We start from the raw sequence: 22106 nt of genomic DNA on the forward strand, positions 1-22106 counted from the left end.
CCCATGAGGATGGAGAACGGCTGGAGTCGCCCTCTCCGCCCTCTGCCCACAGCGGCTGCCGCTCCGTCAGGCGATGGGGGGGTGGGGGGGGACACTGTCCTTCACATTAAACTCACTTCCCTGAGGTGAGAGGTTGACCAGCGGGGCTCAGGGAAGAGCCATGCATGCCAAGAGTCCAGGTTTTCACACTCCTCAAATATCTTTAAGACCAACGTAGAGAAACGCAGGCTGGATACTTAAGCACAGACCATGTAAGTGGATTCATCGGCTGTACCCCAAGGTGCCCGTTCATGGATTAACGTCCACCTATAGGGAGGCCTCTAGTGACAGATCAAAGAATTCTTTTTCACATATTGGCCAATGAACTGGATAGAAACATCTTCAGACCTCTGCTCAGATGTCACATTTGTGTGAGGTTTCCTCTGGCCACCCTGCCCGTCTCTCGTCCTTGTTTTATTTTCCTCCTGGGCACCTGCCATCAGCATACCATCCATGGAACTTATTTATCTTTGTTTAGTGTCCGTCCTCCCTACTGGAATGAAAGTCCAGGAGAACGCAGATTCCTTTCTGTTTCATTCACCACGGTGCACACCCCAGAGCTTAGCACAAGGCTTGCATAGCGTGGGGCACTCTGGAGACAGTCACTGGGTAGGTGGATGGGTGGACAGACGGATGGACAGATGGATGGAGATATCAAATGTGAAGATGAAATAACCCAGGAGAGCGAGGGTAAATGTTAGATGACAAAGTCAACAAGCACAATCATCTCGGCAGGTGAGAACGGCAGTCTAAAGCTAGCAAATGGAATTAGCAGGCTGTGGAAAGCGCTCCCACACTTAGACTTCAGGGAACGGTTGCACAAGTGCACGATGGGAAAGATAATGGGGCTGAAAGGCAGCACATGCAAAACTGACAGCATCTCGGAAGACAGCCGGCTCGACCTGAGTCAAAATGACACCAGACTGTCAGAAAGCCTCAGCCCTGGTGGCCCCACTCATTAGAATAATCATAGTTTTCAGTGGACAAGCACCTCCTATACGCTTTCCTTCATTTGAACTCACATCTTTTCATACAAACGGGAAACATTCATGTGACAAGGCTGTTCCTTGCAGTCTGGCTTTTGTAAGAACAAAGATGAGAAAGAATCTATAAAGAATGAAAATATGTATACGCGTAACTGAGTCACTTCGCTGTGCACCTGAAACTGACACAGCGTTGTAAATCAACTCTACGCCACGAAGATTAAGATTTTTTTTATTTAAAGGAACAAAGATGAGAAACCACCTAAATGTCCACCAATAGGAACTGACATGCCATGGATACAAAACAGTCTTTTAATGAAGACTCTTTTTTAAAAAAAATAAATTTATTTATTTATTTTTGGCTGCGTTGGGTCTTTGTTGCTGTGCGCGGGCTTTCTCTAGTTGCGGCGAGCGGGGGCTGCTCTTCATTGCGGTGTGCAGGCTTCTCATTGCGGTGGCTTCTCTTGTTGCGGAGCACGGGCTCTAGGCGCACGGGCTTCAGTAGTTGTAGCACGTGGGATCAGTAGTTGTGGCTCCCGGTTCTAGAGCGTAGGCTCAGTAGTTGTGGCGCACGGGCTTAGTTGCTTCGCGGCATGTGGGATCTTCCCGGATCAGGGCTCGAACCTGTGTCCCCTGCATTGGCAGGCGGATTCTTAACCACTGCGCCACCAGGGAAGCCCTTAATGAAAACTCTTAATGTACTTATCTGGAGCAGTATCACAGGCAGGTAGGTAAGTGGAGGAGATCTAAGAAAAAAGAAAATAAAAGCCCGTTTTTGTTTAGCTTCCAGTAAAGCCGTGGGACTCGGGTGACCTTTGACCATTCGCTCGGGCATCATCTGGGTGCTCATTAGAAATGCAGAGTAGCCGGCCCGATCTCAGACCCACTGCAACACAGTCTGCATTTTCATAAGATTCCCAAATGATTTCCACACACCTTCACTTTTGAGAAGTGCTGTTTTAGAGAAGGAATTTCACCCAGCTTCCTCACCTCATCCACACCCCGAGAAGGGCTGCCGCCCTCTCCCGCCAGCCTCCCTTCTCCAGCCCTTGTCCCGGGGGCCAGGGAGCCCGTGCATCCCAGTGGCCTTGGGTCCCCCCTGAAAGGCTCACCGGGACACACTCACGAGCTCCTCCCTGATGAGCTCCGAGGTGCCCAGGGCTGAGCTGACACCAGTGGCTGGTGACTTTGCCCGGTGACTCTGCTTCCCGCGTCCCACTTCCCGCAGGGGCGTCCGTAGGTGGACGTGATTGGCTCTTGTTGGTCGCACTGCTCAGGTCAGGACACCGGCTGGTGGCATGGTCATTTCTAGTTGTCACCATCTAAGTGTTCAGGACTGACATCAGAGGGAACCCATCCTGGCGCTGTCAGCTCCTGCTCCCAGAACCGACGGCATCTCCAGCCAGGCAGCCAGGCTTACCCCATCTTCCTTCTCTGCAGCGATGGGCAGCCTGCGGCCCTCACCCCGTCAGGATCTCAGAGCCAGAAGCAAAGCGTCCACACCAGCATCGTGCAGCTTGGAGCGGGGCGGGCTTGGTTCCCATGTTGCAGTCACGGTGAGATGCACACGGGCCTCGGGTTGCCTTGGCTCCCAGAGGTCCAACTAACTAGGATCCTAACTAGTTAGTTAGGGAAGCATCCTACAGGATCTGTACCCCGGTGACCAAAAAGCCCCCACTCTGGAAGTCAGATCAGTCCAGGAAAAAAATGTAAAGGTCTTTCTGATTCATTTCAGAAAGAATCAGTGTCTGTGAGACTGAGCTATGGAAAGTGCTGACCTCTGGGAGAGGTCAAATCACCAGCTTACAGAACTTGGGGAGCTGCAGGCAGATGTCCCATCAGGATGACGTACGGCCTCGCTGTTGAGCCCAACTGAGGCTGTTCAGGCTCATCTTCTCCACCTACCGCACTGCTTCCTGCACGAGAATCACTTTTTCTTCCCATACGAATTTTAATGTTCTAAAATTGGGATGTCTTACAGCGGAAGTCCATATTTATCGTGTAGTATTTCCTTTCTTTCCAAAAGGCTGTAATTAAATTGAAGATGCATCCTCCCCCCCCAAAAAAAGGGAAGCCCCACCCCTGCACTTCGCACCCACAGCAGCTGCACACACCACATGTTCGCGGCTGTCAAGCCACCAAAGGCCATGGAGGAACCGTAAACACATATCACTAAGTGGAAGAAGCCAATGTGAAAAGCCTCCACACCGCGTGATTCCAGCTCTAGGACGTCCTGGGAAAGGCGGCACCATGGAGACAGTGAAGAGACCCGTGGGTCCCAGGGGTTTGTGAGGAGGAGAGCAGGGGATTTTAAGGCAGTGAAATCATACTGTGGCAAACTGTGGGCTTTGTAAATAATAATGTACCAGTATTGCTTCATCAGCTGTAAAATGCACCAACTAATGCAAACAGCTAATAACAGGAGAAGCCGTGGGAGGGAGGGAGGGGTAACCGGGAACACTCTGTACTTCCCACTTAATTTTCTGTAAACCTAAAACTGCTCAAAAAATAAAGTCCATTAAAAAATAATGAGTCCTGCTGCTTCCCTGGTGGCGCAGTGGTTGAGAGTCCGCCTGCCGATGCAGGGGACATGGGTTCCTGCCCCGGTCCGGGAAGATCCCACGTGCCGCGGAGCGGCTGGGCCCGTGAGCCATGGCCGCTGAGCCTGCGCGTCCGGAGCCTGTGCTCCGCAACGGGAGAGGCCACAACGGTGAGAGGCCTGCGTACCGCAAAAAATAATAATAATAATGAGTCCTTTAAAAATTAAAAATAGAATTCACATATGATCAAGCAATTCTATTTCTAGGAATATATGGGTGAAGAACTAAAAGCAAGGGCTCACAGAGATATTTGCACACCCGTGTTCGCAGCAGCCCTGTTCACAACAGCCAAAAGGTGACGGCACCCAAGCGTCCATCGATGGAGGATGGATGGACACGAGGTGGTCCATCCAAATAATGGAACGTTATTCAGCCTTAAAAAGGAAGGACATTCTCACACCTGCCACAACGTGGAGGAGCCTTGAGGACATGATGCTCAGTGACATAAGCCAGCCACAAGACAGATGCTGTGTGACTCCACTTACATGAGGTCTCTGGAGTCATCAAACTCACAGAAACAGAAATTAGGAGGGTGGGTGCCAGGGGCTGGGGGAGGGGGAACGGGACATTATTGTTTAATGGGGACAGAGTTCCCGTTTTGCAAGACAGAAAAATTCTGGAGATTGGGTGCTCAACAGTGAAAATACACTTCACACTACTAGTCTGTGTACATAAAAATGATTAAGATGGTAAATTTTATCCTATGTGTACCTTACCACAATTAAAAATTAAAAATGATGAAGAGATAAGTGAATATCTGGCCTAACTTTGCTCACACACAGATTATTCCTAGAGGAAAACGCAAAAACTGACAATGTAGTTACTTCAAGGCAGGAGAATCAGTCGACTGAACCAGGAAGGCTCTCCACACACTTTGAACTTTTAGCATTTTCTTACCGTGGACATTTCTTAACTTTTCAGTTTAAGAGAAGTCTGGTCGACAACCCTACATCCCTTTCTATGGAAGCAGGTGGTTTGGAGCTAGAGAGTTGGTTTGGGGTTTCTTCCCCACATACAGTTGTCACTTTTTAAACGAGACTTTAATTTGCGGCTCCATTATCTCAGCACTTGCAGCTTCGTGAGGGAACCTTTCTGCAAAATCGGGGAAGCCGTTTATTCGCAGGAGCCCAAATCTGCCGTCTTCGGTACCTAAGAGAACAAAACATGTCCATCGACGGTATTGCCTCTGTTGTTCTAACAGCAGTGGTGGGTTTCTGCGAATTCATCTCCACCCTGCCCTGCGCTTGTGTCCACTGACAGCCCTGCCCGGCATGATCCGGGGGGCACTGTGTGTCAGCACAGGCCTGAGCTCTCACGTATTATGTCATTTAATGGCCTGATAACCTTAGACTCACCACTACCCTTCCCTCCCTTTTACATATAAGGGGACTGTGCATAGGATGGCTAGATAACTTTTCCAAGGCCTTGCGTGCTGCCTTAGAGAACGATTTTGCACCAACCTTGCCCTATGGTTCCAAAGCCTGTGTGTTACCATGACCCCATGCTGCCTGGGACGGCCCTTCAGTGCAGGCCTGGAGTGTAGCCTGTGGCTGTGAAGCCACGGGACACCACACTGTGGGCAAGCTGCCCCCCCAGGACCCAGAGCCAGTCCCCCGAGAGTGCAAGTAAGTGGGCAAGCTCCCAAGTCTCTGAGTCTGCAAATCCCTGTGACGGCTGATGAGCAGACAGGACCCTGGGGAACAGGGGGCGGTGGAGGGGCAGCCGTCCTGCTGTCCAGTCCCAGCTCCCCGTCCCACCAGCAGCACGTCCTGGCTCTGCTGAGACCTGCACCACCCAGACACGACCTTTAAAGGATTCTCTTATCACCAGCAACACCAGGAGCAATCGTTAACCACCAGCCCTCACGTGAAGCCAAGAGGCTCCGTAAAGGAGGTGCACGAGATTTCAGCAAACGCTGTGAGCTCAGCGTGTTTGCAAAGTAACGCGAGTGTCTGCGAGGGCTCGTCCTGGCCCCACAGGGAGCTCCAAAGTGGGACGTTCAGGGAACGTGGAGGTCGCACCAACACCCTAGACCATCCACTGCGTCCTGAGACGGGGGAGCTGACTCCCCGCCCTGAGCTCGCTCTGACCACCCTCCACCCACCCACCCCTACACGGCCCTTTAACGCCTTTAGAACAAAATCCCCAACAGGAAATCAAACGTGAGAAACGCATCAGGGGCACCTGAGGGAACCACCCGTTTGTGAAAGCCCCAAGCTTAGAATCAATTTTTACACTATTGTTATTAACCCCACGGGCAGCCGTGCTCAGAAGGAGTGTGTACCTGGGAGCCCCTCGACACTACGGGGCAGGATCACTGCCGTGGGGGGCACACTTCACAAGGAAAACCCACTCAGCTGGGGCTCAGACGCTGCCCTGTCTGGCCGAGACGCCAGCACCCTGCCAGATCTGGAGATGGCCAGTGGGCAGGTGTGTCGTGCTCTGGGCCCTCCAGGTGAGTGGGCGTCCTGGACCACAGGCATCTCCATTGCAGACCCCACGTCTGCGACGCCGTCCTGAGCTTCTCCAGAGCAGCGCTGGTGGGAGTGGGGTCTTTGCTCCATCCTGTGCTCAGCAGGGTGGCAGCCGCCCAGCCCCAGCCCACGGCTCCCCCGACCTCCACAGGGTCACAGCGGTGTTGCGACGAGGTGCGAGTTCTGGGCAACACGAGACCGCGTCACGGTCCAAATGTACCACCGTTCACACAGTAAATCTGCTGTGACCAAAAGAGAGGAGATGTGTGACGTGGAAGGAACAGAGACAGGAGAAAGTGGCAAGAGAAGCAGCGTTAGAGAGCTACGCGCGGACGGGGCCACGGAGGCTGCGGTGGCGCCTGGAGGGCGAGCGCTGCGCGGGCTCGTGCCCAGACCCCTGCGGGGTAACAAGCGGGTGGAGGGGATGCCGCGGGGCCCAGCCAAGCCGGGGAGGCCCTGCTCTGCTGACCGTCGCGGGTGTCGGGAGAGTGGAGGGTCCCCAGCCTCCAGCGCCCTCCCTCCCAGGGCTCCTTGAACCTGGTGTCGGCCGGTGGGAGGGGCCCCGTGGGGGGGAGCGCGGCAGTGGAGGACGTTGGGCATCCCCTGCGACCTCCTCTCAAGAGTCAAGAGCAGCTCTCAGAGGTCTTGGTGACTAAGGATTCTGGAGTGGTCACTTGAGGACCGAGAACACAGGACGACAAGATGTACTGTGAGACTCCGAGGAGACCTCCTCTGCAAGATGGGCCAGGCCTGCCCACACAGCTCCCTCCTTTCATCCTGAACGTGCTAAGTGGCGGGCAGGCGGCAGGGGGCTGCGGGGGCCCTGCCAGCTGTCTTCGGAGGGTCACTGCGTCACCGGAGGCACAGCTGGGAATTCTGTCACGAGCTGAACTGCTCATCGCTCAAGGCTAGAAACCGAACGTGGGGAGTCAGCGCAGTACTTAATTTTTTGAACTGTGCGGTCTTCTGATGTGCATGAACAAGAATGACACAAGCTTATCTGTGCTACGACTCTGGAAATGTATCGACATGGACATAGAAAGCGGAGAAAAAAGAGAAAACGGTACACGTAAAACCCTTCAGGCTCGTACAATAACTATAGCTTTGTCCTCATAAATATTGCTTGAGCTCACGTTATCTCCAGAAATGACAAACGTAACACATGCTTCTCACAATCTCTGAAAGAATGCAAAGATCATAAACAGCTGATAAGCGATCACACGCGCCTTCCGTTTACTCCCCAAACCTCACCGCAGTCAGTCTTGACATCCCACTATGATCCTTGCATGCGTGCACACACACATGAACTCATTCTCTCTCTCTCCAACTTTTCTAATTTAAAACATCATGACACCCCTCCAGCTCAAGAGACATAACTGGTTCTTTTGAGTCTTTTTACAATATCCCATGATACAGACGTCCCAGGGCATAGTAAACTCCCTTGCTGTTGGACCGTCAGGTTGTCTTCAGGTTTTTGCTGTTAAAACAGTGTAGACATCACTGTGAATGGCAGAGGAATGACCTCCAGGAATCCCCTCCTCCATAAAAGCAACAAAAGCCCTGGCAAAAACGGTCATCATCGACTTTCTCTGACCTCTGGAAATTAACCAAGGCTTGCAATAACCCGACGATCTTTTATTCAGGTAAAACAGCTGAACCTCGGAACAGAGAGGGCTTTGTGGCCTTTTAACTCCCCTATTGCCATCTCTCCTCCTCCCTCTCTCCTTGGAGCCTGGAAAACCCACAGCCTGAAATCCCACTGAAAACCAGGAGCCTGGCAGCCGCCAAAGGGGAAGGATGGGTTGGAACTTCTTCAAGGCCCCTTCCCCAGTGAATTCTCATTATATGGCTTCTAGGTGGTTCTATGAAAGACCCCACTTTATCAAATGGCCCGACTCAAATAAAGTGCAAACCATGTTTCCCCCAGGGGTGTTTGTGCAAAACAAATCAGTAGCAGTTGTGTAACACCATGACTGCCTGAAACAGCGGCAAAAATTAGGCTAACCAAAAAACTTAAAAGGAAAAGCTGAGGAATGAGGTGTCCAGAGAGGGCCTTGAAAAGCCCTGACATATTCCTGGGATTCTACGAGGCCACAGGCGTGTGCATGGCTCTCACATCCCAGGGAAGACCCGAGAGGGTTCTAAGCTCTCACCTCTGGCTGACTTGAGGCTCTGCGCACAGCAAGCGATGGCTAAGGCAGAGACGCCATCTGCCCTGCCGCGTGCTGAGGCATGGCCCAACACACACACAAAGACCTTGGCAAAAACTGGAAGATTTACTGGTTCCAGACATTGGAGGAAGTTGTCCAGTCATGAGCTGACCACTGGGCTAACTGAGCAGAGACTTTGGTGACCACACATGACAAAGAATACAGACTTTACAGAATTAGTTCTGTTTTTAAAAAAAGCCACTAAACAAACAACAACAAAAGCAACAACAAACAGTAACAACAACAAACCCTGGGTGGGAGGGAGAATTTGATTTATAGAGTTGCCACATTATATTATTTAAAACATGCAGTTTTCCAAATAAATTACAAGACATGCAAAAAACAAGAAATCATGGCCCACACGCAGGTTAGACAAAGGCTTTGCATCAGTAATTTTAAATATGTCCAAAGAACTAAAGGAAACCATATCTAAACAGCTAAAGGAAAGCATGAGGATGATGTTTCACCAAATAGAGAACAGCAATACAAAGAAATCGTTTTCTTAAAGACCAAGTGACAAATCTAGAAAAAAAATTACAAAAACTGAAGTGAAAATTCACTAGATGAACTCAACGTAAGATCTGAGCAGGTAGAAGAAAACAAATCGGAACTTGGTAAGACAGACGAATAGATGTTATCCAGTATGAGAGACAGAAAGAAAAAGTAATGGAGAAAGATGAACAGTGCCTCAGAGACCCCCGGAATCTTAACAAGCAATTTTACTTCTTCTAGACATTCTTAAGGAAAGGTGGCGTTTCCCCCCGTGAGTGTGGCAGTGGAGACCTGGTGACTCTGGCGCGGGACAGCTCCTCGTCCCTGTGTCTTCATTTGTGGTGAGACGCCAGCAGTGCGAACGTCAGCACAGTTGATCCAGAGCAAACCACAAGGTTCAGAAAAGGTGTTCATCCCTCGGAATATTTCACCCCATGTGTGCTTGTTACCCAGCACTCACTTGAAGGAAGCCTCCTTCCATGATCATTGATAGAATCCCAGATGAAGACAAGCAAAACGGTAAGTCAGCCATCCTTTTTAAGCTGAAAGTACACGTTTGCAGACAAGATCTTCCTGTTTGCAGATACAGCTTCAACACGACAGGTGACAGCGGTGTCAGAAAGCAGCCGTGCCACGACTCCTGACCTGACTCGTCAGCCAGCAGACATCCAGCAATGTCAGCGCCTGGCTTGCCTCTTCTCTGTGCCGTTGTGAGCCAGTCTCCAGCAAGACCGTCGCCTACTCCGGAAGATGTCTCTGTGGCCTTTTCATTTCTCGTTCGACAAGCTTTATCAGGCAATTTTGGGTTTTTAAAAGAACTCATCAAGTCTATGCTTAAAATGTCCTATGTCTTTTCCTTTAAACTCTGAATGACAGGCCCAAAAGTGGTGGCTCGGTTTAACTGGCACCTTCATGTAATTTGAATTTTTTCTGTTGCATTAAACACAAGGTACATTCTTAATCTATAGAGCTGAGGGGGAAATAGCTTTCGTCATATTTCCATTTCTTACTTGCAGTTTCAACCAGTTTCTTTGAACTAGACTTCTTTCTTAAGAGAAGGCCCTGATGCATGCATTTATCCTTTGCAGCATCTTTCTACGCAGACAGTGCAGCTGTGCACTGAGAAAGCAAGCCTTCTAATCTCCCATTTTAAAGCCATTGAGTCACCCTTAAATATAACAAAAATATATACATATATTTTTAATTTATTTATTTTTTATTTATTTTTGGCCGCGTTGGGTCTTCTCTTGCTGAGCGCGGGCTTTCTCTAGTTGCGGCGAGCGGGGGCTACTCTTCATTGCGGTGCGCGGGCTTCTCATTGAGGTAGCTTCTGTTGCTGCAGAGCACGGGCTGTAGGTGCACAGGCTTCAGTAGTTGTGGCACGCGGGCTCTAGAGCGCAGGCTCAGTAGTTGCGGCGCACGGGCTTAGTTGCTCCACGGCATGTGGGATCTTCCCGGACCAGGGCTGGAACCCATGTCCCCTGCATTGGCAGGTGGATTCTTAACCACTGCACCACAACAAAATATATTATAAATAAATTTCATTTTATTTTAGAATAAGATATTTCATTCTAAAATAGTAATAGTTTCAGACACAACTATAAAATTTAGAAATGTTTTTCCATAAGTTGAAATATTAACAAAAACAAGATGAAAAGGTATAGTTACTTTTTTGTATTTCTGCATAAGAAACTTGAAATTACTTTTCTTTCTTATTTTCCCAAATGTTATGTTATTGTTCCCTGACTATTAGTGACATTGAACATTTTTTTATATATAGCTTTTCATATTTTCTCTTCAGTGATCTCCTTATTTATATAGTTTGTTCATTTAAAAAACTAGGTTACCTTTTTCTTAATAACATAGAATTTTCCGCATTATAATTAATATTATTATCTTTGGCTTTGGGGTTTTTCCCCTTTAAAGCTCTTTAATATTTATATAATCAATCTGTGCATCTTATCCTTTATAGCTATGCATTTCCTACACAGCCTGGATGGTCATCTTTACCACAATATTACAAAACTCTTCTCTCGTATTTCTTCCAGTATTTCATTTCACTTGTAGATTTATATATTCAAACTGCCTGAAGTGGATGATTATTTATGGTGTTATGTATGATTTTTTTTCTTCCACATGAATAGACAATTTTCCAGCACTATTTATTGAATAATTCTTTCTCCACCAATGAAATAACATGCCAACTTTATCATAGATGAAGTTCTTTCATACACGTGGATTGTTTCTCAATGTTTGCATTTGTTCTACTAATGTATTTGTCCATCCTGTGCTCATACCTCTCTGTAGCTTCACGGGTAAATTCTAATAATATATAAGTATATACCCCTGGTCACTAATCTTCATCATCAAAAATGTCTTGTCAGACCTCATGCCTTTACTTTTCCATACAAATGTTAGACACATTTTGTCTAGCTAAAAAAAGCTAATGGGATTTTGTTTAAAATTGCATTAAATTTATGTATTAATTTGGGAAGAATTATTGTTTTCTTTATTCATGTATTTATTATTGCCTTATTAATCAGGTTTTACATTCTGTTCTTTGATCAAATATTATGATATTTAAAAAATATAGGTTATTTTGATTTTGCTTATCCTTTGGTGTATTATGATGTTTGTTGCTGTGAATAAAATTTTCACCTTATTTTTATACTAAAAGTCCTGTTAACCGGCTTGGTATTGAGTCTCTTGTATTTTCTACGTATGGAAGCATTTCATTTGTAAAAAAAATTCTCTTGGATTTTCTATGTACATAAGCATTTCATTTGTAAAAAAATAATTCTACTTTCTTTTTCATTGGTATATCTTGTAAAATGTTGAATACTAGAAATTACAAAAGATATCTCTAATTCCTGCTTCTAGGGGAGATGTTCTTAGTATTTCTCAACATAAGTAATTTTAATGATAGCTAAGGGAATTTGAGATTTTCCAAAATAAATTTATGGAAATTATAGTAGGTATAAAGGAAGATAACTAGTAAGAACAGAGAAGTATTGAAAGCTGTTAATCTCTGAAAATGCACATACGTACAACTTAACCCTACTTATTTAGAACATTCTAGAGAACACGAGAATAGTGAGCTCACATTCCACAGCCTCTGGAAAACCCTACTGCACACTTGTGGGAGAGGGAGGGGGGAAGAGTATTTAGTATTATTAGGAAAGTGGTTTTGACCTCGAAACCTCTGAAAGGGTCCCAGAGACCCCAGGGGCCCACAGACCACGTTTTGAGAACCCTGTTGTAGGTGACTCCCGTCAAAAACTTCAGAGATGCTGGACTGAACCGGTCCTGAAGGTGGAGTCCAGGGCAAAGAAGGAAGAAGATCGTGACGCAGGTCACCTGGGCTTCCCTGCGGCCTTTGGGGCTTCCAACCAGGCTGAGGAGGCTTGGTCCTTTGAGGGGAAGAGCCTGGTAAACACTCACGTGCAGCTGGCCTTCTCCCGCAGCCGCAAGCTCCGAAACAGAAAAGACACCCGCGGGCAGCCCGCGCGCCGTTCTTGCTTTCCTGCGGCGTTTCCTCGGTTCCCAGGGATGTGATCAACCGCAGCGCCAGCTTCGCACATATGCAGACCATTCTCGAGACGGTCGTAAACATTCGGACTAGACTGACTCAGTCATGGGGACGTTTTGGCTCCAGCCTGTGCTGAACTTTGCCCATTCCAGAAATATCCCGTAAGACATTCCCAAGGCTCTGAGTGATGCAAACCACATTTCTCCACTTACCAGAGACAAAAATGAGATTGAGAGCACAGGCTTCTTCCCGATAACGGGGCCGTGCGAACAGAGGCCAGCATACGGGGCTCGTCTCCTCCCCGCGCTCGGAACAGACCCCTCGGCGTTGAGGGTGATCTTCCTCAGAGCTGACACCACGCAGCACCCTCTCTCCTGCCCGCGGGCGGGGCTCCAGGGCCTCAGACGTTCTGCAGAGAGAGCGCTGGTGAGGCCACGCGCTCACCATGTGTCCCCGCGGCAGGCCGGCCCCGCGGGCAGGATGAGGCCTTCTTCGCTCATGCCTGGGGCACAGCACTGTGTTAGCCCACCCAAGATGAGCGGACGTGCGGCCCACCGTCCTGACGCGCAATCTGCCTTTCTGTTTCACGTGCGCGTTTTCTGTCTATGTTGGTCTGCTCGGGCTGCGCTTAAAGCACAGACATTTAGTCCCTCACGGTTTGGAGGCTGGACATCCAGGATCGAGGTGTGGGCAGGGCTGGTTTCTCCCGAGGCCTCCCTACTTGGCTTGGGGATGCCGCCTTCTCCCCGTGTCCTCACGTGGTTGTCCCTCTGTGTGTGTCTGTGTCCTCATCTCCTCTTCGTATAAGGACTTCGGTCCTGTGGGATCAGCGCCCATCCTAGTGACCTCATTTTAACTTAACCACCACGGTAAAGGTCCCCACCTCCAAATACAGTCATCCAGTCCTGGGGGTTAGGGCCCAAACACGATTCAGGCCAGAACACCGTTTCTCCTGTTACCCCCTTGCGCTCCCTTAATTTCCACGTGTGCCAGAGACAGCCAGGTCCACCTCGTGCACCTCTGACTCCGCGGCGCGTAGAAAGGTTCCCGGCCCGCGACAAGGGTTAAATATGTATTTGTTGAAAATAGGAAAGTTTTACAAATAGCCACAGGTAGATACACCAGCAACACAAAGACGAAAAGTAATAAAACAAACAAAAATCCTACTTTGAAGGGGCTCGATTCTATAATTTCATATTAACGAACGATCATTTATTCCCATGCAAAGTACCCCAGAGGATTCTCAGTGATGCCACAATAATTCTATGGAGTTATTGAGTGTCTTTACACTATTTTAAAGATAAGGGAACTAAATAAACTTCCATGGTATCCTCTTCAGAAAGAGGCTTAGGACCCGTGTGCAAAGCTGCTCAATGAGTAGCGTGTAGTTTACACTGTGCCTTCCGGGAAAGCCTGCCACCCTGACAATGCCAGCATTTCACGATCCGCAGCATCTGCGGATTAAAGGAAAATGGGTTTCAGGCAAAATTTCCCCACATGTACTATCACACGATTCAATTTCATATGTAAATGAACCCTAAAGCATAAGTGTTTAAAGCAGGAAGTGAAGCACATCTGGTGGGTCTTCCCCTCTCTCCCTCTCTCTAAGGAGAAAAAAAAGGATGCTTCTCAGGGCACATGGCAAAGCCAGGACATTTGTATCTTCCCTTCCGTGAACTTGCAGACATCTGGACCTGCATCTGGAGTTAGGAGGCTGCGTCTCTGGCTGCAAGTCATCGCACACTGGATCTGGAAAATGATTCATCCAAAGGAAAAGTGCCGCAAGATGCAGCCAGCTTCTCGAAAGTCATGGAAAAAAGGTCTTGAAAAACAAAGTTGTTCCGAACTCCACAAAATTGGCCGGATGCTTCAGAAGTCCAGGATTTTTCTCTGCTGATTTTAGGCCCCTCAAGCACCGGAGATCCCTAAAATGCCCCCACGGGGAGCAGCAGAAACAGAAAGAACACCTTCGTGACTGCTTCCATGGGCCGTCCTGTTCCACAGAGCCGGCCGCAAACAATCTCTTGTGCCACATTCAGCGAAAAGCACAATTTTAGGAAATGCAATCAACCTGGGGTCCCACTGACCTGCAGATAACCTAGTCCACAACAATGAAACCTGAAAAAAGATTTCACTTGAAACAAGGACAAGGGAAAAGAAACTTGTAAAAATAAAATACTTCCCCATTTTAGGAACCAAGTCAATGAATTCTCGGAGATTTCGGGTCCCTGCCTTCGTAGGTCTGCCCTGGGTCTGGAGCCATGTTGAGGTAGTTTTCCCAGGACTCAGGGAGCGCCCCCCGGGCCCCAGCACGCGGACAGCAGGAGTTAAATTTCACCTCGGAGGCCCCATCGTAATCGTCTGCTAAGTGGCCCTCGTAAGAAATGCCACCAGGAAACCTGAGACACATTCCTTTTTTTTTTTTTAACATTTTTATTGGAGTATAATTGCTTTACAATGGTGTGTTAGTTTCTGCTTCATAACAAAGTGAATCAGCTGTACATATACATATGTCCCCATATCTCTTCCCTCTTGCGTCTCCCTCCCTCCCACCCTCCCTATCCCACCCTCCATACCCCAGCCCTCTAGGTGGCCACAGAGCACCGAGCTGATCTCCCTGTGCATTGCAGCTCTATTTACAATAGCCAGGACATGGAAGCAGCCTAAGTGTCCATCAACGGATGAATGGATAAAGACGATGTGGCACATGTATACAATGGAATATTACTCAGCCATAAAAAGAAACGAAATTGAGTTATTTGTAGTGAGGTGGATGGACCTAGAGTCTGTCATACAGAGTGAAGTCAGTCAGAAGGAGAAAAACAAATACCGTATGCTAACACATTTTTATGGAATCTAAGAAAAAAAAAAGGGTCATGAAGAACCTAGGGGTAAGATGGGAATAAAGACACAGACCTACTAGAGAATGGACTTGAGGATATGGGGAGGGGGAAGGGTAAGCTGGGACAAAGCGGGAGAGAGGCATGGACATATATACGCTACCAAACGTAAAATAGATAGCTAGTGGGAAGCAGCCGCATGGCACAGGGAGACACATTCTTAGAGAGGACAGCGCAACCTCATAGGAGCCACCGAGCCACCCGGAGACTCAGAGGCAGGCAAAGGAGGGGAAGGCAATTCACAGGCTCTGGAGTTCTCCTCCAGCCCTCCCCCTGCTTCAGGGACAGGCCAGCAGCCAGGGGACCTTACATCTGAATTTCATTCAAAGCAAAAAGGATTTGAAAATCTTATTTTCACGTTCAAATGGTGATAAACCTAGAAAAGCAGGAAACCTTTGATTTTTTTGTTTGTTTGGATTTTTCTTCCTCTTTGTCCCCAGGACAAAGAAAATTCTTTTAAAAATAAGGAATTTAGCAAACTTTCATCAAGGTATTACAAACAAAGTGAGGCGAGCCGCTCTGGGCCTTGGAATGACAGCCTTGAAGAATCAGCGTTCTCTCCAAATCTAAACGGGAAAGCACAAGAATGTGGAAGGGAAGTTTTCTGCACAAGAAGAATTTGCAGTAAAAATGAGGTCGAGAGAACAGAGCGGGTGCTGCACGAACCAGCCCTGGCTGAGCCTTCAGCCAGCAAACCAGGCAGGACAGAGCTGGAGGGCTCCGGCCCCGCTGCCCCTTGTGTGTGACCCTCCACCCCTCACCAGGCCCCGGCCTCTGGAGGAACGACGTGGCGGCCACGACCCCGCTCGGCAGCCCAGCGCGGGGGGACCCGGGTCTCAGGGGCCATTGCCCCCCCCAGACTCTGGGGAAGGGGTCTTGAACCAGCCTCCCTGCATCCGCACATCACAAAGGCATTGTCTGACAGCCTCCTTAAGGATGGATCCTTGAGCATACATTTTCTATCTTGAAAGACAACAGACCACTTTATAATCTAGGAATTGCAAAGCAGAGACTTTACAGGTAACATTTGAAATGAGAAGAGCTACCCGTCAGGAAGGAGAAGCGAGGAGAATTTATGCTGACTCTGCAGTAAACCAACTATACTGATATCCGAAGTGGTTTCTATGCACTCGTTGGACATTGTGTGATCAATACTTCATAGATACTAAGAAGACTCACTGTTACAAACTCCAACCCATCATTCCAACTCTTCGTCATGCACCGAGCGACCAGGGACGGGAAAGCAACGCTGATGGCAGAAAACCTGACCGCTTCAACGCCCTCTGCGCTTTCACTCCCGTCAGTTCTGAAACGAGGGTTCCTCCATTCACAGGAAAATTCTTAGTTTTCAGTCCTAGTCTCTTCGAAAACTCACCAAAAACAAAAAGACCCATGAAGACTGAGCATTAATACTTCTTCTCTAACTCCCAGCCCTTCCTCCTTCACCTAGCTTTCAACTTACATTCTCTTCCCTCACTCAGAATCTCCAGAATTTCACAGGTCCCACGTTGGGGACAAATAGCAGAAGGGAAGGTGGAAGTCACCTCGCTTTGTCACAGACCTGATGAACTGTCACCCTCTTAGGTCAGGATTACACGGCATTTCTTGACAACCGCTTTGTACCCACAGCCGAGATGGAAGACGTGTGTCTGCATCTGGTACTGTGTAACCGGACTGCATCTCATTCCAACAGTCCTGGCGGCGGGAGGATGCAGGAAATGACTTGGACCCTGAAAAAGTGGCCTCATTGAGACAGTGCGGTTCATAACAGAATAAGGGGGCTGGGAAGGACTGGCTGTGCAGCCTCAGGGCACGTTGCTAATAAGAGTGCTGGTGAAATGCTGTTTCAAGTGCCCAGACCTATGATGTCAGCGTTCTTTTTGCACACAGGGGCTATTTACTACCCCATAAGCTGGAAGATGGGGAGATTATGGGTGAAAAAAATGGTTCCCAAACCGAAATGCAATCACTCACTCGCCAGCGCCCCAAGGACTCCGAGTCCGTCTCCAAGTCCTCTCCAGCCAAAAGCAAAGTCCTGTGTCCTAAGCGGTCGAAAGCTTCCTGCCCTGATTCCATTCTCAATATATATGCCACATCTGAGCCAGGACTGGGTCAGCCTGTGTATCTCTGGGGAAAACATGCTTGTCGTGTCCCACTGCCTGCAGCCAAGGTGAGAAGGCGGGGGGCGAGGAGGGGAAGAGGGGGAGGGGGCCTGAGAAGAAACCCCCCACATCTTAGGTCCCGTTGGCGTGGGGTGCAGACAGCCAACATCAAAGCCGACTCTTCACACCTCGCCTTACGTGGACTGTATGTATGCGCCCCTCCCCGCACAGGCTAAATGTTGTGCTTAGCGACACAGAGCCAGCTGAGCCTGACCCACAGGAGGCACTCAGAAAACATCTGCTGACTAAGCAAGTGAGGTGCGCTCCCCCTTCTCCGGCCCACGGTGAAGGTGAGAAAGCCACGTGCTGCCTCTGGGAGAAAATGTATGTGCCTTCCCCCAGCCCAGGGCAGGGGCTGCGTTACTCAGGAACACGGGGAAGGGTGCCCTGTCCATCGAACACACGGTCAACTTGATGAATACACACTGAATTTCCCCCCTTTGTGTGAGAAGCTGATTCATTCATATTCAACATCCATTTCTGGTTCTATACGCCGGAAGAGAAGGTAATAAAGACTATATCTCTCTTAAACTCATGGCCAACACAATACTTAGTGATGAAATTCTAGAAACACTCTCATTAAATCAGTGTGTGGGGGGCGGATAGGGAATAAAATAGCCACTCCCTCCAATATCATTTACCATTGTCTAGATGTTGTAGCCAACGCAATAAAACATGACACAGAAATACGAGGCACCGTGTTTGGCAGCATCTCCCAAACATGTTCCTTGGAACGCTACTTCCCTGAAATGTTAAACAGTTTCTTTGGTGCAAGACTTCTCAATGCCTTAAAAATCCTGACATTTGCTATGAGTCTCCAAGAAGGGACACATTATCCAGCATTTCCCAAAGTTTTAAATATCGAATTGTTTTTTCCCTCTGAGAATTTGAGAAGTCATGTGTTCCTTGGAACACCCTTTGGGAAACTCTGACTACATTTCTTTCTAGTCTTCATATACTTTAATTTGTATATTTAGTCAAATACATCCATTTCTCTGAAATAAAACAGTAGTTAAGAATAAGGGCTTTAGAGTAAAATACCTTAGGTTTGAATCCCACATCCTGGACTGACTGAGGGACTGAGGGGATGTTCCTTCATCTTCCTTGACCTTCAGTTTTCTCATCTGTAAAACAAAGATCATGACATCTCTCTTACAAAATATTGTACATATTAGACCTGTAATGCATGTAAAGTTGCCTACCCTCAGGCATAATTAAAAATTCCAATTAAAACATCCATGAGCTATCACCTCCACTATGAAATAGTCAAAACTAGGAAAGATGAAGTGAGGTGCATCCTCTTTTATCACAGCTGGTGAGGCTGTAAAGTGTTGCCTCTTAGAGACAGTAATTTGACAGTTTACTCAAAAGCCATAAAATTATTCATATATTTTGATTTAGTAATTTCACTTCTAGGGTAAAAATTTTGACAAAGATGTTTGTTGAGGCTTCTTTATAGTAATGAAATTTTGTAAAGAATATCAACGTCCATCAATAGGGAACTAATGAAATAACTCACAGCACAGGGGCTGCACATCTGTCATTTGTTGGCTGCCCCCTGGGGTGTTTCCTCTTGTGCATAATCCTGTTGGGAGGAAGCACCTGCCAACCCAGAAATCGGGGGCCTGAACCTCTCTTCTCCCCACATGCCCAGGGCAGGCATCTGAGTCCGATCTGTCCAATGATCACCTCTCTCAGGACTTTGAATCTGGAGCTGATGAAGAATTATTCGTTTACAAATTGTAAATACTCTACCTGACATATTTCCTGATGTGTGTGTATGTGTGCGTGTGTGTGCATGTGTGTGACTGTGTGCATGTGTAAGACTGTGCATGTGTAACATCAATGTTTTTCTAAGTCTCATCAGAGGTGTGTCTATCTTATTATTCTTTTCCAAGAAACGTCTTTGGTCTGTAAATTATCTCGATGTTGCTGAGGTAGGTCACCCATTTTATTGATTTCTGCCATGATTCTCAGGACTCCCCTCCTTCCTGAATGCAGAAGGTATTTGCCATGTACCCGCTGACCCCATGTCTTTTGGATTTCCTCCATAATGAGTTCTGTCTCCCAAGGTGGCAGCCAGAAACTTGCCTTCCCAGCCTCCCTGTACTGGGTTCACACCTGAGATTTACACCCTGCCAATCAGGCCCTCCCACGTGAGATCCTCTCTGAGACAGAGCACACTGCAAGGGAGCAGGCAGCAGGCCTGGAGTGGAGAAACTCCCTTCTGGCCAGGTGACTTCAGGGGCGTGAATTAGTCGAGGAGACCCTGATGTCCAGCGGTCAGTGTCAGCGGCGCCGGCGGTGGCAGCAACTACGGGGGTCCTTCCACACCTGTCTTGGGGTGGAGTTCAACGTCATTCTGGTGATGCAGCCTCCAAAACGGACTCTTCAGCCCTCCCAAGCCAGAGAGCCTTTAAGTGTCCTTTAATAAATGCATTTTCTGCTGAAAGCAGCCAGAGTGGGTGCTGTTGCTTCTCAGTAAGAATTCAGACTGATGTGCTGTTCCTTTGGTGGTTTGTATTCACTATAGGTTAAACACTCGACAGACCACTTTTGATTTTCAAAGTATGAATCTTTCATCTACTTAACGACCACAAGTAAACTCCCCCTTCAGCTTTCTGGAAACCCTGCACTCGACTCTCATCTTGGCGTCATGACTGTCACCTTCATCCTTTCAGTCAGAGCGACACTCCCCCACTCCTCTCCGAGCATCCTGAGCTCCAGACCTGCACGCGTTGCCTACCACGGTCGGAAGAGGGCTGAACTTGATAAGAATCTCCTCCAGTCGGCCACTTACCCACACCAATCCCACAGCCAGACTTGAGTGCCTACGGCATTTAGGAATCACGTGCCTCTGTGACCAAAATGAGAAAAAACTCAGCATATCTGCAAACATACACCACTAGGATGTGAGCGCCTCGTGGAAAAATGGGGACGATGACAGCCAAAAGCTTTGGAACCTGCTGGGCTATATTGTAAAAACCTGGCGATGTCACGTGACTGCGACAGGACGGTGGCTCTTTACGGGGACGGCACCTAAAAGGAGAGGAGCCCAGAGGCAGGCTTGATGACCCTCTGTCTGTTACTGCTGCATCTCTCGTCCCCAGCAGCTCCCCTGGAGCGGAGCAACCTGGTCCTCGGTACTCTCGACATCCCGAGATCACTCCTTACGGCCTTTGTCTCTGCTGCTCTGTCTGCCGACCTTCCCATAGCCGCCTCCTCTGGGTCATCAGATCCCAGATCAACGATACCCCCAGGTCCCCCGTGGCCGACCACCTACCCGACGTCCATGTCTCAGCTGCATCACCCTGTTATAGTATCACCTCCGATACCGCAGGGGGCGGAAGGCCCTTGTGGCAAAAGGATTATTTTGATCTGAGTATCTTTAAGGAAAGGCAGACACAGGAGAAGCTCTGAAAACCTGGCAGAGGTCGCCCTCAGGAAGGGCTTTGCATTTATGAGGGAATCTCCATTTGCCAGTGTCTCCCTCTCTGGACCAGAGAGCCGCCGAGGACTCAGCATCACGGGAGACTCTAGTCACCTGAGAGAGCAGGGACTTCAACCTCCGAAACAAGCTCCTCCGCGTTCGCCCGCTTCTCCTGATGACCCCCCGTAACTGACTCCTCCAAACCTCAACATCTTTCTGCTGTTTTTAGCTGAAGATGGTGTTGAAGTGGAGGCTTGGCCGTTTCAGGGAGCGACTCCGTTTTCCTGGGTCTCTCCCATGTACACAGCACAGGATGTAGACGCTTGTGAAACTTGTGCTTGTTTTTCCCGTGTTGTCTTTTATCGCAGGGGGGTTTCAGCCACAGAACCTAGAAAGGTAGAGGGAAAATCATTTCTCCTCTCCTTCATTACCACCAGAAATGTTCCCTTATATTAATTTGCTTGCGGTCTGTCTTCAAACACTTTTCTCTATCTGAAAGGTTGTTTGGTACATTTGTTGGTTGTCTGTCTCCCCGAACTTAAGCTTTGAAAGCAGAGACCTTGACTGTCCTCCCCTGAATGTTTCCCCAGCACCTACGAAAGTGCCTTGCACAGAGCATCACTCAAAAATGATTTTGGAACCGAGGAATGAAATGAGAGCTCTAGGGCCTGGCCGGCCCCACCCCCTCCTCTGCTCTCCTCTGGGGTCATCCTCTTCTATCGTGAGTGCGCTTCTGACACAGAGCCAGGGAAGTCACGAGATGGTCACAGGGGTTCCAAGCAGGCACCCTTATTTATCATCTTCACTAAGCATCCCAGGGAAGGGCTCCAGGTGCCTGAGGCTGACCCCACGCCTGCATGGGCCCAAGCACAGGGGCCAAGTGATACAGACAGGCCTGGGCCTGGGGGTCCCAGCTGTGGGGCTGCCCCGGGCCAGCACCAAGTGGAAGAAGCAGGATGCCTCCGGGATATGGAGATGCTGTCACTAGTAGGTAGAAGGGGGAACAAGATGCCTGGCGCACAGAGAGACAACTCTAGACGATTCTCTAGATAACACAGAGGTTTTAAAGCACATTTTCCTCCCATTCTCCGATGTACTGCTGTCTTTTGAAACTCCCAGTTATTAATGAAAGTGTCAACCTGTTTGACCTCAGGGCTTACTTTTCATCTTCCAATGACTCCATTTTCCTAGTTTCAAAGGGTGAAGACGTGTTTACCTCTCTCCCGCTCTAAAGGATTAATGGGAGGTTAATAGACATTAACCTAAGTTGTTCACCTTCTCTAGAAA

The 22106-nt window shown here is 48.5% G+C and overlaps 1 long non-coding RNA gene across 1 annotated transcript; it reads right to left on the bottom strand.

The window, feature by feature from the left end:
• Positions 1-1394: 1394 nt before the first annotated feature.
• On the bottom strand, positions 1395-20985 carry LOC307193214. Its single transcript, XR_013830253.1, has 3 exons — positions 20934-20985; positions 18431-18513; positions 1395-1768 (listed from the first exon to the last, which is right to left on the bottom strand). It is a non-coding gene; the product is annotated as an uncharacterized lncRNA (long non-coding RNA).
• Positions 20986-22106: the final 1121 nt, after the last annotated feature.

This window comes from Stenella coeruleoalba (assembly GCF_951394435.1).
Source record: "Stenella coeruleoalba genome assembly, chromosome: 10".
Lineage (NCBI taxonomy): Eukaryota > Metazoa > Chordata > Mammalia > Artiodactyla > Delphinidae > Stenella > Stenella coeruleoalba.